Here is a 14,600-nt window from a genome sequence, read left to right as displayed (position 1 = left end):
CCATTCGCAACACAGAAAGCAATATTCAATTGATTAGATTTAGCTAAATTGTACTAAAACAACAAAATTTGGTTACACAGAAGAAATTTTGCTACTCAACACATAAAATACAAAATATAGCACAACAATTACCTACTTTAGCACACAAACTAGGTAACTCACCTCTCAGCAGTATATGTCTACTCTTTTGTTGTTGGGTCAATACTTTTTTTTTCTTCTCAGTACCAGATGTTACATGTGAAAGGGGTTGATGTTGAGGAACATGTATTAGCTCTGATGTAGAGAGTTCGGCAAACTTTAGTGCAAGTTCAATCTCAGAATGTATAACCTGATCAATAACAATTGACTCAGTAGGCACTATTCGTTATTGCTCCACTTTTGTCAGGGCTGCTTCCCCAATTGATGACGGTGTATGAATTCTAAGGTCTAAGGTCAAAGGATGGACATGTAAAATCTAAATCATCCTCTGTTACAATACTTGTAACCATTCACAATGCAGGAGCAACATCAGGTTGATTAGCTTTAGCTAAACTATACAAAAATAATAGAATTTGGTTGAAGAATAAATTTTGCTACTCAATACATAAAATACAAAGTACAGCATAACAATTACCTACTTAGCATACAAACTAGGTAACTCACCTCTCAGCAGCATTTGTCTGGTCTTTTGTTGTTGGGTCAACACTTTTTTACTTTTCCTCTTTAGTACCAGATGTTACATGTGAAAGGGGTTGATGTTGAGAAACATCTATAACTTGTTCTCTTTGACTGAAATATGTATTATGTTAGTTTTGATCGATGTATATAAAAGAGTGTAAGAGAATATCACCAGCACACAAAGTTTTCTCCTTAGCACATAAAATACAAAATACAGCACAATAAATATCTACTCTAGCACACAAACTAGGGAGCTTATCTCTTTGCAGCATCTGTCTAGTCTTTTAGTGGCTCCACAATACTTTTCTCCCCTTCTTCACCCAGGGAGCTTCTAAGATTAATAGTGTGGCTATTCAAGAAAAATCTATCAATATTAACACATTAGATAGAAGCACTAGTAAGATAGGTTAACTTAGATGCTAGAGTCAAACATCTTGTGTAATCAAAAGAAGGATCATCAAGATCTTGAAAATTGCAAAACAGAATTTTATTAAAGAAAGGTAAAGAAATTCTCAAGGGATTTCAAATGTAGTTGCTAAATTTTCCAATGTGAGAACAACATTATGATGGCCTTGTTAAGTTGGACTAAAACATAGTAAAACACTGATCAACACACAAATATTGTACCATAACACATAAACTAGATAGTATAGCACAAAAATTGGAGAACTCACGTTTTAAAAATATCAATCAGCTCTTTGTCTATGAGGTCTTTATTTTTCTTGAGTATTTCATTGAGAGAGTCAAATGGTCTGTGGGGTTGATCCTGAGTTATTTCTTTTGCTTTCTTTGCAGGCTGTTGATCTTTATTTTGCAATGTTATTCAGGCATTTTTCTTGGTGTCTTCTTTTTTCCTATGGAAACCTTTCTAATAAAACATAAAACAAATTTGAATAAGAACCAAAGATACATGATAATAGTAAATCAAACTTTACACCAAAAATAAATGAAAGTTAGTATATTAAACTTCCATGGTTGGAGTACCGACGGGGTCATGTTCTCTTCCATATGTGCTTGTTTGGGGGTTAGAAGGTTCATAATCGTTTGATGGGATGACTTGTGGTGATCTAAAGCAACACAAAAATTATAGGAATAACATACAAATTTTTATGAGAGTTTAAAACAAAACAAACTTACTCATTTGAAGCTTCCATACTTCTTTATTTTTTACCCACATTTGTGTTCTTTTTTGTTAAATTTTTTTTGTTTGAGTCTCTTTAGACTTTGTTGCTTTTGTCCTATAACAGTTAAAAAATGATTGCAGACAACAAAAAAATTAAACATAGAACAAAAATAATAGATAACAACACAAAATTAAAGTTTTATAGTACATATACTTGCTTTCTTTGTTGTTGTTTGAGCCTCTTGAGGCTTTGTCCTTTACCTTTTTTTTTCTTTTATTGTTTAGTTTTAAGAATACATTTAAAATTATTGCATAAGAAAGAGATTTAATTTTATAATAAAAAGAAATTTATTGAAAAATAGTATGAATCTTACTTAGATTTAATTTCATTTTATATTTTTCTAAATCAAATGTGGAAGTAGGAGCTTCTATTGTTTTTTCAGTCTTTTTGGCCACCATACGAGCTCTTTTTCTTATTGTTTTCTCTTGTTTTATGAGGTTTTAAAACAAATGGTTATTCAAGACATTTATCAAACTAAACAAATTAGACAACACATGAATGATAAACTACAATACACAAATTATATATCACAGCACATAAATAAAAGACATCAGCACACAAACTTACCCTATCTTTCCTAGATTCATTCTCATTTCTCTCTACTAATTTTTGCCTATTCTAGTACAACAACCATGGTCCTTGAGGGGTAGTAGGTCCTGACTCAACTCCCACCTTTTGCTGTGGAAGTATATGATGATTAGAGCATATACGCAACCATCCACAGATTTTTTGTTCCTTTCCCTGAAACTTTTGACACCTTCCATGAGAAATTTGTGAACATGGCTATCCCAGTCCTTCTCAATTATGTTTTCTATATCCAGAATTGTAGGAAAGTAAACTGGAGATATCTTTGAGACTGCTGTTGGGCATAGAAAGCTTTTTTGAATGAACAGAACAAATACTCTTTTAAACTTTATTCTATTTTTATCAGTATCAATAATGGTTTGGAGAACCATATCGCTCAAATCTGACAGGAACTTGTTCTGGAATAGGCTTATTATATTCTTCATATATTCAGCCATTTCAGATTTTTTAGTCTTTGAAGGTATAACTTTACCTAAAAATAAATATTTAAAAAATAAATAATAAAATTAGCACACTAATTTAAAGACAAAGTATAAAAATATTAGAAAACAGCACTAAAAAATACCTATTGAAGTTAGACCTAGAGTTTGTCCAATCTTTACTGATGTGATTGAGATTGGAGCATATGGAGTTCTTAAGCAATTGCTATCAAAATCATAATGTCTAACAAGCTCCATTTGAATAACATAGTTCCGGTTCAATGCTGGGATGTTGCTTAAAGTCCCAAACCTTATTTCGTTGATAATATCTTTTTTATCATCAAGAGATTGCTTTGAAAATGTCCGCAATATATCGAGGAAAACATCGGATGTCATAAGTTCTCTGCAAAGATGTTAGTTTCAGTTTCTACAACTAATACAAAAAATATTTCTAACAATAATAGGAGATCTTGAAATTTATTATTATTATCATATCATAAGAGCATAATTCAAAATATATCCGGATCCATGTTAGAATATTCTTGAGTTATGGTTGTTCTTTGATGTCAGAGTTTGGTTCTAATTCAGGAATTTGAAGGTTATGAACGCATCATACTTCCACTGCTCCCAGTGACCTTTGTGTTATGGGCAATTGGACATACAACGCTCTAATCAAGTGAGCTATTGGGCAACTTCCTAATGTTTCTAAATGTTTTCCCCTTTCTTCCTTCTTTTCTTTCACTTTCTTGTTGATGGCACAGAGAAAAGCAAAACCTGTTATTTTTCAAAGAGATTTTTCTTTTCTTGTCACGTCTCACTTTTAAAAACTGTAACTTCTATATTTCTATTCTAAAGAGAGAGGGGAGAGATATCTTTTATTTTTATTATTTTAAAACTTCCACTAATTCTATTTCTTTCATTGAGTAACAACCATCATATTTAACTCACTATAATTAGAATTAGTTTTATTAATTACATGGACCACATTATTATTTTAATAAAATAACTTACAATCTCCCATTTGTTCTATGTGATGACTTGAAGATTCAACAACCATAAATGCACAATACTTTATGTTGAAATAATCAAATCATCATCCTTACTTGAATTGAATTAATTGAATCATGGTGGTAGACGTTTATTAGTGATATGGTTCCTTCCATGTATCAGAAAATCAACTCAACTCAACATGTATATTAAGAGATATATAGTAACATGTTATCACTCTAAACATTGCATGTAATTACCATAACATGATTACTAGTAAGTAAGTAGAAACGTAACTTTAATTGAATTCACAAGTGTCATAACAAATAAACAAAATATATAGTCATACATATTATACTTTTATGGTAACAAGGACTTATCAATTATGCACATCCGCATTACATGACCAGAAAAATTTTGGGTGGCAATCCTTTAGTTAATGGATCCGCTATCATCATATCAGTACCAATATACTTAATAGACACTTTTTGTTTCTGTACTTCTTCCTTAACTATCAAATACTTCAAATCCATGTGTTTTGCACCCTTAGAGTATTTGTCATTCTCAGAAAAAAAACAGCTGTAGAATTATCAAAATAAAGCCTTAGTGGCTTAGCTATACTTTCAATGATACTAAGCCTTGAGATGAAATTCCGCAACCACAATGTTTGAATTGTGGCTTCAAAGCATGCCATAAATTCTGTCTCTATAGTAGAAGTAGCAATGATAGGCTCTTTTGCACTTTTCCATGAAATAGCTCCTTCAGCTAACATAAAGACATAACCAAAAGTTAACCTTCTCGAGTCTATACATCTAGCAAAATTTGAATCTGAATAGCCAACCACTTCAAAGTCATCTGATTTTCTGTAAGTGAGCATATGTTTCTTGGTGCCTTGTAAATACCTAAGGACTTTCTTTGCAGCTTTCTAGTGGTCTATTCCAGAATTACTTTGATATCGACTCAACATCTCAACAGCAAAACTTATATCTGGTCTAGTGCATGTCTGAATATACATCAAACATCCAACCATTGAAGCATAAGGAATAGACTCTATTGCTTTTCGTTCTAATTCATTCTTGGGACATTGCATTTGACTAAATTTATCTCCTTTTTGAATTAGAACTATTCCTGAAGAACAACTTTCCATTCTAAACCTCTCTAACACCTTTTTTATATATCCTTTCTGTGACAATCCTAATATACCTTGTGGTCTATCACGGAATATTTCTATTCCTATTACATAGGATGCATCACCCATATCTTTCATTTCAAATTTATTAGAGAGAAAGTTCTTTACATCATATAACAAATCAACATCATTAGCAACAAGAAGTATGTCATCAATATATAAGACCAATATAATAAATTTGCTCCTATAAATTTTCATGTAGATACACCTATCTACAGTGTTCTCCACAAAATCATATGACTATAGTATCATTAAATTTGATAAACCATTGTCTAGAAGCTTGTTTTAGTCCATATATTGACTTGTTCAATTTACATACTAAATTTTTCTTTTCTGTGCTCAAGAACCCTTGAGATTGGTCCATATAAACCTCTTCTTCTAAGTTACCATTGAAAAAAAAAGGTCTTTACATCCATTTGATGAAGTTATAAATCATAATGAGCCACCAAAGCCATAATAATTCTTAAAGAATCCTTCTTTGAAACGTGAAAAAAGTTTTTTTTGTAGTTAATGTCATCCTTTTGAGCGTAACCGTTAGCAACAAGTCTAGCCTTATACCTTTCAACATTGTCTTATGGGTCACGTTTGGTTTTAAATACCCATTTACAACCAATTCAGTTTGAACTTTTAGGCAACTCGACTAGATCACAAACTTTATTGTCATCTATCGATTTCAACTTTTCTTTCATAACATTGAACCATTTTTCAAAACTGTGAGATTCTATGGCTTGCTTAAAAGATACTGGATCCTTATCAATGCTTAAGTCACACTCTTCCTCAAGTGAATAAACCACAAAATCATCTGAAATTGCTAGTCTTTTCTATCTTACTGACCTTCTTAAGATTTCTTATGGTTCATCTATCACTTGTTCATTTGGGACTTGTACATCATTGTTAGGCTCAATATTTATATGTTCATCTAGTGAGTTTGGAATGTTGCATTTTTGCCTTGGCATGTTATGTAACTGTGACACAACAATAGGAACAACAACTTGAGAAGAACTATCATGTGTAGGAGTTATTACATGGTTCTCTCGAATATCCACATTTTGTGATTCCTCACTCCTACTAAAATGACCATTTTCAAGAAACCTAGCATTTTCAGATTCAATTATTCTCGTACTATTATTAGAATAGTAAAATATATACCCTTTTTATTTAGCCGGATAGCCGATGAAGTAACCACTAATAGTTCTTGCATTAAGCTTCTTTTCATGTGGATTATATGCTCTTACTTCTGCTGGGCAGCCCCAAACATGAAGATGCCTTAAATTGAGTTTTCTTCCTATCCATAGTTCATAAAGTGTCTTAAGAACTGCTTTACTAAGAACCTTATTTAGCAGATACGCAGGGAATTTTAATGCATACATCCATAAGGATAAAGGTACATTGCTATAATTTATCATGCTATTAACCATTTTCATAAGAGTATGATTCCGCCTTTCAGCTACACTATTTTGTTATGGTGTACCTTGTAACGACCTAGTTTTCTGCAAAACAAAACTCTTCCTGAAGAAACTCTATTTTTCTGAAAGTTCATGAAGCAGGCACCTCCAAGCACCTCTACTTCATCATCAAGTACCTCAATCTACATCATCATCATCATGTCATCTCTAAGCAAGAACCTCTTTTGAGATAAGCCTGATGACACAGTCACGAAGAACCTAGTTTTCGAGCCGTTTCAGTTAGGAGTTTTAGACTCTGGTTTCCGTAGCTAGTATGTAACACCCTTGCTATCAGAATGTCACATTTACGGCTGCGCCACTCTGATTGCTTGGATATTACGATGACTAAAACATATTTAATACTAAGATAAGAGCCTGTTTAAAACTTAAAACCGTATAATCTTTCGAAAAGAATTTTTAGGTTAAAAACATAAATACACACTTACAAATCATAAATCATATATATACATAAGTATTAACTTACAAGTATTTCATATCAAAATTCTTATCCCTCTTACAAAAATGTGTAAAGATAAAAGTGAGGGAAAACATAATATCTAAAACAATACAATACATCATATAAACAGAAACGAAATAAACTCTTCGTGACTTCTTCATCCGTATCCTGCAAAGAAAAAACCTGTATGGGAGTGAGAACATCGTCCTCGCTGGTTCTCACTAGAGGGTTAGAGAAATTGCTATAATAAGATACATAAGATAAAACTGTTTTCAAAGTACAATGATCGTTGCTCTTCTTATGTATCCTTTCAAAAGCCAAAGGTTTACATTCAAAAATCCAATATCCTTTTTAAAAGAGAAATCTATTAATTCTTCAAAATGCAAACCTTTTCCTTTTGTATAAAATATTAATAGTTTTCCTAGACAGTATGAATGACCAACCTGTTCCAAGCATATGTTCATTAAGTTTATGCTGAACCAGTTTGATTTTTCATATTTTACTAAACCAAAAACACAAACCAATTACGGTCTCCAGCCCATCATATAATCAATCACGGCCCCAGACCCAAACAACTCAATCAACATCCAATTCACTACAATCCAACCAATTTCAGTCACAAACACAGGTAAATAGGTTCAAACACAATCAAAGCAGTTACATCAAGTATAGCAATTAGCAGTTAAACATAATTATTCGCATAGGCTAACCAATTACATTATGCACACCCAAACAATGTCACGTAGATGCATATGATGAATGCTTGTCCTATTAGCTGTGATATCACATCGTCGGTTCAACTGCCAACCCGACACATCCCCTAGGAGATGTCGCTTTTGGTCACATTTATAAATGGGAACCCCCAGGGATATAGTGTCCGGCTCACTTTTCTAGAGATATAGTGCTCGACCACTCTTATGACTGAAAGTATGTGAGCGGGACATCTACCACAGCCCTCACATCTCAGCGTAAGCGGGACGAAACCCCATGCCTTATGCCTACAACTCAGCATAAGCGGGACGAACTCGGCCCTTACGCCTACCAAACAATATCTCATCAATATCAAATCTCTCAGCATAAGCGGGATGAACCCGACCCTTATGCCTACAATTCAGAGCAAGCGGGACAAACCCGACCCTTACGCCTTCCAAACAATATCTCATCAATCTCGATAATATTCACAATCAATTAGGCTCAAATCATAATCAAAATCATTCTTGTCCCATTTACTTTCAATAACAAATGTATTCAGTTCACATCTTGCCAAGAATCACTTTTCTTTAAAAATTCAATTTCCTTTCAAAACTAAAACCACTTTTGGTAACATTCTCCGACAACTCCAAACAACATTCCAACGGGTTCAAAACCAAATCAATTCAACATCCAGCTAATTCCAACAATTCATAACTCCAGGAAACTAATTCAAAATCAAATCATTTTCAACGAATCAAACTCATTTTCAAAATTTTAAAGAATTAATTCAGCAACCACCAGTTTAACAAAATCAATCAATAATTTAATTCAAATCAACAACCATATTCATCCAAACAGCCAGATAATCCATAAGACTTATACAATCACTAAAATTATGTTTTCTCACATCAATATCCATTTATAACAATTCCAAAATATAAACATAAGTTCTTAGAAAAACACCCCTACCTCGTTTGCGATTCAACTACGCGATAAAACTCTGTTTCCTCTTGGCTCGCAATGGTAGAGCTGTAACCTCAGCCCCCTAACCACTTTCGCAAAAATCTCAGCAACGTAAAAGCGACATGTAACTACTAGAACTTGACCCTATGTTACCAAATCTCAGAATCTTTAACCAAACATAACAGAATACTAATGCGAGAGTTTTTGAAACATAATTACCTACTGAAATAACAAAACGAAGCAGCCGCAAACTCCGAGTACAACATGCAAGCACCAATACTCAAACCTATGACAGACAACGCCGTAACACCTCAGCATAAGATAACAGAACAACGACTAAAAGGACTTTTCATAATGAAAACACTTACCAAGACAGAAGATTTAGCGGTGGTCTCCAGCGTAGAGGCGGCGGAGGCAAGGCGTGGCGACACCTAGCGGCTCTTCCTCCCTCCACGCGACCAGACGGCGGCACGGGCAGCCGCAGTGGTGGCGAGCTTCAGCCGCGACGGGGAATGGCGAAACAGTGCCGTTCTTCCCCTCCTTCGGCTATCCCTTATTGAACCCTGCTCGCCCCTCTCTTTTCCGGCGACAATGGCGACGAAGGCGAGCTTGGTGGTGACGGTGGCAGTACGCGACGATGGAGGTCCGCGATGAGGGCAATGGTGGCACTGGCTTCGCGGTGAATTGACGCGGTCTCCCCCCACTCCTCGTGGTTCTGCTTCGACGGCGGCTCGAAGGCAGACCAGCACGACGATGAGCTGGGTGGTGGCACGGACAGCTCCCCCTCTCTTCCTTTCCTTCTTCTCCGCGGCCCCCTTTCCCTTTCCCTTTCTTCTTTCTTTTCTTATTTCCTTTTGTGTGTGCTGTGTGGGTGGTGTGTATTGTGTCTGTTGTGTGAGTGGGTTAGGGTTAGGTCAAATTAGGGTTTTTATTTGGAGATTTTGTGTTTAATTAGAATAAGATAATTTTAATAAAATTTTGGGCATAAAGTATTAACTTAAAATCTAATTTAATCTCTAAAAATTACTTTAAAATATTATTTATTGTATCAAAATACTAATTGATTCTCAATCAATTACTCTAATTAAAAATATATGATAATATAATTAATTCTCTTTATCCCTAAAATTTAAAGTATTAAATTATAAAAATATAAATTATTTAAATCAAATCATATAAAATTCTCATTATTTGATAACTACTAACTTTATAATTTAAATATAAAAAATAATTTAATAATTATAAATTAAATAAAATTCTAATTTAAATAGTCAAACCTCATTATTTTCGAATTTCTAAAACTTTAAGTTGTAAATAGGAAAATAATCAATAATTATAAAGTTTAGATAAGAACCTTAATTTATTTTAAATTCAATTAATCAAAGCTATCTTTAATTATCTTCAATAAAATAATTTCTGAAATTAAAACTGTAAATAAATATATGATTTGAACATAGTTCATAATAAGACTTTTCAAATGTTTTGGGTTTTACATAGTCTTTGTTTGACGAGCCAAACTCGATTCATGAGAGTAGAGAAATAGTAATATAATATTAGAGATGCTTGAATAATATTATAACATTAATTGATCTGTTTTAGTTAAAACAGGAGATCAGTTTAACCGTGTTTACAGTCTTTTAGTGCAGGTTAACACCAGCACTCTCTGATGACTTTAGCAATGCTAATGCCTCATCATATACCTTCTATTCTCATGTTAATCATGTTACTAGTGTCATTTATACTAGTAGCTCAGATATTATTTTTTAGATGTGTTGTTAACTATGTGTTCTAATACATCTAGTTTTAGTAATTATACACCTGAGATATTTTATTATTATTTTAACCACCTCCTAAGCCAGCCAATCACGGATCTTCCTTCACCCCCAAGACCTCCAAGGCTACTTCATTTTCTCATTTTGGCCGAAAATTTTCAAGAGAGAAAAGAAAGAAAAGTTCTTGGTTCTTGATCTTCAAAACTTGATTTCTTCTGAACTAAAACTCAAATCAAAATTCTAATCCGATCAAAATGATACTCTCTTCTTTCTCTTCACAACTATATGACTAATCAAGGCTAAAAATAAGGTGAGATGGCTGTTCTCTTCCCTTTTAAATTCGGGTTCAAGAACACATGCATAAACATGTGTTTTCTTGATGTTCTTCTATAGATATCAAGCTTAGCTTGACTTGAGGGTAAAGAAACTTCAAATTCTACCAAGATTAAGGTGATAAATCTCATCCTAACTTGTGGTTGAAGATTCAGTCAGTTAGGATTTTGAGGATTTAAAGTTATTCTTGATGTGATTTTGGAGGAAAAAGTGCTATAGGAACACCTTGAAGCATAGCCGAAAATAGAGGCAGCAAATCAAGATAGGGTTTGGTGAAATTAATCTTGATTAATTATGTTTGAGTTTTGTGATTATGATATGATTTGGTTATGCTTGAAATTGATTGTTTACATGAGTGATTCTTGGTGAAAAGTTGGTGAAAATTTGATGAAATATGATGAAATTCAAGTTATGAATTTGTGTTCTTGGGCAGATGAAAAAAGAAAACCCTAACCCTCAAATTAAGGTTGAAATTGTGTTAAAATCAAGTGAAAATCATAGGACTTTGGTGGTTGCAATTTTAATTTGAATTTTAAAAAAAATCGGTTCTCGAAAAGATTGAAAATGGGTAAGAATTAGAGAAAGAATTTGAAGAATTTACGAAGAACACTTTGAGTATGATAAAGAACAATGAAGAACAACTTTTTGATCTTGGGAGGGGCTAAATTATAAATATTTTTGTGTTAGTGGGAGTTAAAGTGCAATTATTAAAAGTTTAGTGTGTTAAAGTATAAATATCAAAAGTTAAGAGGGTCAAAATATAATTTTTATAAAATTTTAGAGTCACTTTGTAAATTTTCAAAAATATATAATAAAATATTAAATAAATTAATTAATAATAAAATATTAAATATTATATTTTATGAATAATATTATTTTATTAAAAATAATAAAATAATGGCGAAAAGGTAATTTTTTTTCTAAAGTCTTAAGAAGACAACTTTAAGCTCAGAATCTCATAATTACCTTCATAAAATATTTAGGGAATGATAAAAACATGTTAGTGAGAAGAAGATAAAAGAAAGATAAAATGTTAAAGAAAAGATAAAAATCGAAGAAAGAGTCTTTTAAGAGCAAAGATAAATGTCAATTAAGAAAGCAATCTATGAGCAACATAATTAGTGCTTGATTGTGTTTAGGGTTAAGTATTACATGAATTGTTGAGATTTAGAAAGGGTAATAAAAAAATGTTTAAAGGGGGAAAAATCCCACAAATTGTTAGTTGTTTAATTACAGAAAAACTCACAAAGTGATAATGTTAAATACAGAAATTACTCACGAACTGAATGATTATTGGTATTGGAGAAACCTACGAATTGTGAAATTTTTAGAAACTAATTTAAATACTTACTCAAATTCAAGCGTGCAACTACTAATTAGTCGATTTCAAAATCTGACCCATGAACACAAGATGATTCATTATAAGTAGGGGTGGCAAATGGGCTGAAACCTGTCGGGCCGATCCGCGTAACTCGCCAAAAAAGACGGGTCGGGTTAAAAATTTGAAACCACCATAATTAAAAAATTCGCCTAACCCGCACCGCCTAATCTTTTGTTTGTAATTGAAGATAATAATTGAATATATTCTAAATTATAATTTGGATTATATTCTATGTTTGATTTATTAGAGACTTAAATATGTTTAATTATATGTTTTGGACAATGTTTGTTTTATTTTTTACAATGTTAGTTTTATTATTTTGTTTCAAAAAACTTGGTTAGTTGATGATTATGTTTATTACATATTTAGAATTGTAAAGATTTTAATGTTTGTGAATTTAGAAATTATAATTTTTTTAAGTTCTTAAAAATTATAATTTTGTTGAAATAATTATGAAATTATATATATTGTTTAATATTTAATGATTTATTAATAAAAAAAGAATGGACGAATTTAGCTCGCTAACTTGTCGTTAGAAAAGGCGAAGTAGACAATTTATCAATTCGCTGTTAGGTGAGGCGGGACAGGACAGGATGAGATTAACCCGTTTATCACCCCTAATCATAAGGTATAATAATTTTTTGAATTATTACAAATTTTTGTTCATATAAAATAAATGTTAAAAGAAAGGGTTAAGTACTGAAATCGTCCCTAAGGTAAGTGGCGAAAATCAAATTCGTCCCCGACGTTTTTTTGCTATTAAAATCATCCCAAACATTCAGAAACACTTTAAAATCATCCTTTCCCGAATTTTTGGACAAAAATACCCTTGACTATTAATAAAAAAAAAAAAAAAACCCTACCCCCACCCTCACCCATCAGCATCTCTTCGCTTCTCTCTCCCCCCCCCCCAACCCCCCAATTTCCCTTCCTCCTACACCCACCCCCAAATCCCATCCCATCCCATCCCATCCCATCATCATCATCATCATCATCATCATCAGTTCCCACTCCCTCACCCCCATCACCGTCGCCCCCTCACCCCTTCACCGCCGCCGCCTCACCCCCTCACCTCCGCCGCCCCTGCGTCCAACCCGCCGCCGCTCCGCGTCCAACCCTCCTGCCGCACCGTGGGTCTAACCCCCGCACCGCACCGCACCACCGCTTCTTCTTCTTCTTTTTCTTTTTCTTTTGTGAACTGAATTTGTTGAATCTGTGGACTGGATTTTTTGTAAAATTTGTTGTGCATGTTTGAATTTTCTGTTGATGATGATGATGATGATGAACATGAAGAGAGGGGCATGAGAAAGGGGGTGGGGGGGAGGTATTACAGTGAGGGGGTGAGGGAGTGGGTGAGAGGGAGGTGGTGAGGGGTAGGGGGTTACAGTGAAGGGGTGAGGGAGTGGGTGAGGGGGTGGAGGATTACAGTGAGGGGGTGAGGGAGTGGGTGAAGGGGAGGCGGTGAGAGGTAGGGGTGAGGGGGTGGAGGGTTACAGTGAGAGGGTGAGAGAGTGGGTGAGGGGTAGGGGTGAGGGGGTGGATGATTACAGTGAGGGGGTGAGAGAGTGGGTGAGGGGGAGGCGGTGAGGGGTAGGGAGTGAGGGGGTGAGGGAGTGGGTGAGGGGTGGGGGATGAGGGGGTGGAGGGGTGGGGGTTTACGGTGAGGGAGTGGGTGAGGGGGGGGGGGGCGGTGAGGGGTGGGGAGTGGGGGTTACCGAAGTGGGGTTAAGGTGTTGGTGTTTGTGTTTGTGTCTGTGGTGGTGGTGGTGGTGGTGGTGGGGGGTGATGAAGGTGAAGAGGAGAATGATGATGATGAGGGTATTTTGGTCCAAAAATTCGAAAAATAATGATTTTAAAGTGTTTCTGAATGTTCGGGATGATTTTAATAGCAAAAAAACAAAAAAACGTCGGAGACGAATTTGATTTTCGCCACTTACCTTAGGGACGATTTCAGTACTTAACCCTAAAAGAAACTATTATCCTATTCATCAAATTTTGATTACACATTTATCTGTTTATTAGTTTTATGTAAATCGCCACAAAAATTAAAATATTTTCATTTCTTCATAAAACTTAGGAAGCCTGACACAATTTAGTAGGAGGGATAATATTCTCAATTCTCAAAGCTGCACTCGTCTAGTTTAGACAACTTTTTATACAAACTACTAAAGTTCACATGACTAAAGTTGAATTTGAGTAAACAATTTCATTATTTAAAAAAAATAATAAATTAATATTAAATATTTATAAAAAATACGTTATTTTATATTTAGTTTTTTAATTCTAAAAGTGTTTCTTTTAAAAAAATGTGAAGATAAAAAGTTTTTTATTATAAAAAATTATTTTTTTAATTTTTTTATAAATATTTAAATATTTTTTAGAAAATTATAATTTAATTTTAAAAATTATACCAAATATTAATACTACTACTTTTTATAGCTCAAAAACTCAAAAAAAAATAATTTGAAACTTTTTAAACTGGCCTAAATAAAGTTAACTTCTTATTTAAGCATCTAATCATGCAAATCAAGTAGG

Source organism: Arachis ipaensis, chromosome B6 (assembly GCF_059453495.1).
Source record: "Arachis ipaensis isolate K30076 ecotype BB chromosome B6, ASM5945349v1, whole genome shotgun sequence".
NCBI classification, from domain to species: domain Eukaryota; kingdom Viridiplantae; phylum Streptophyta; class Magnoliopsida; order Fabales; family Fabaceae; genus Arachis; species Arachis ipaensis.
This window is presented reverse-complemented; position numbering follows the sequence as displayed.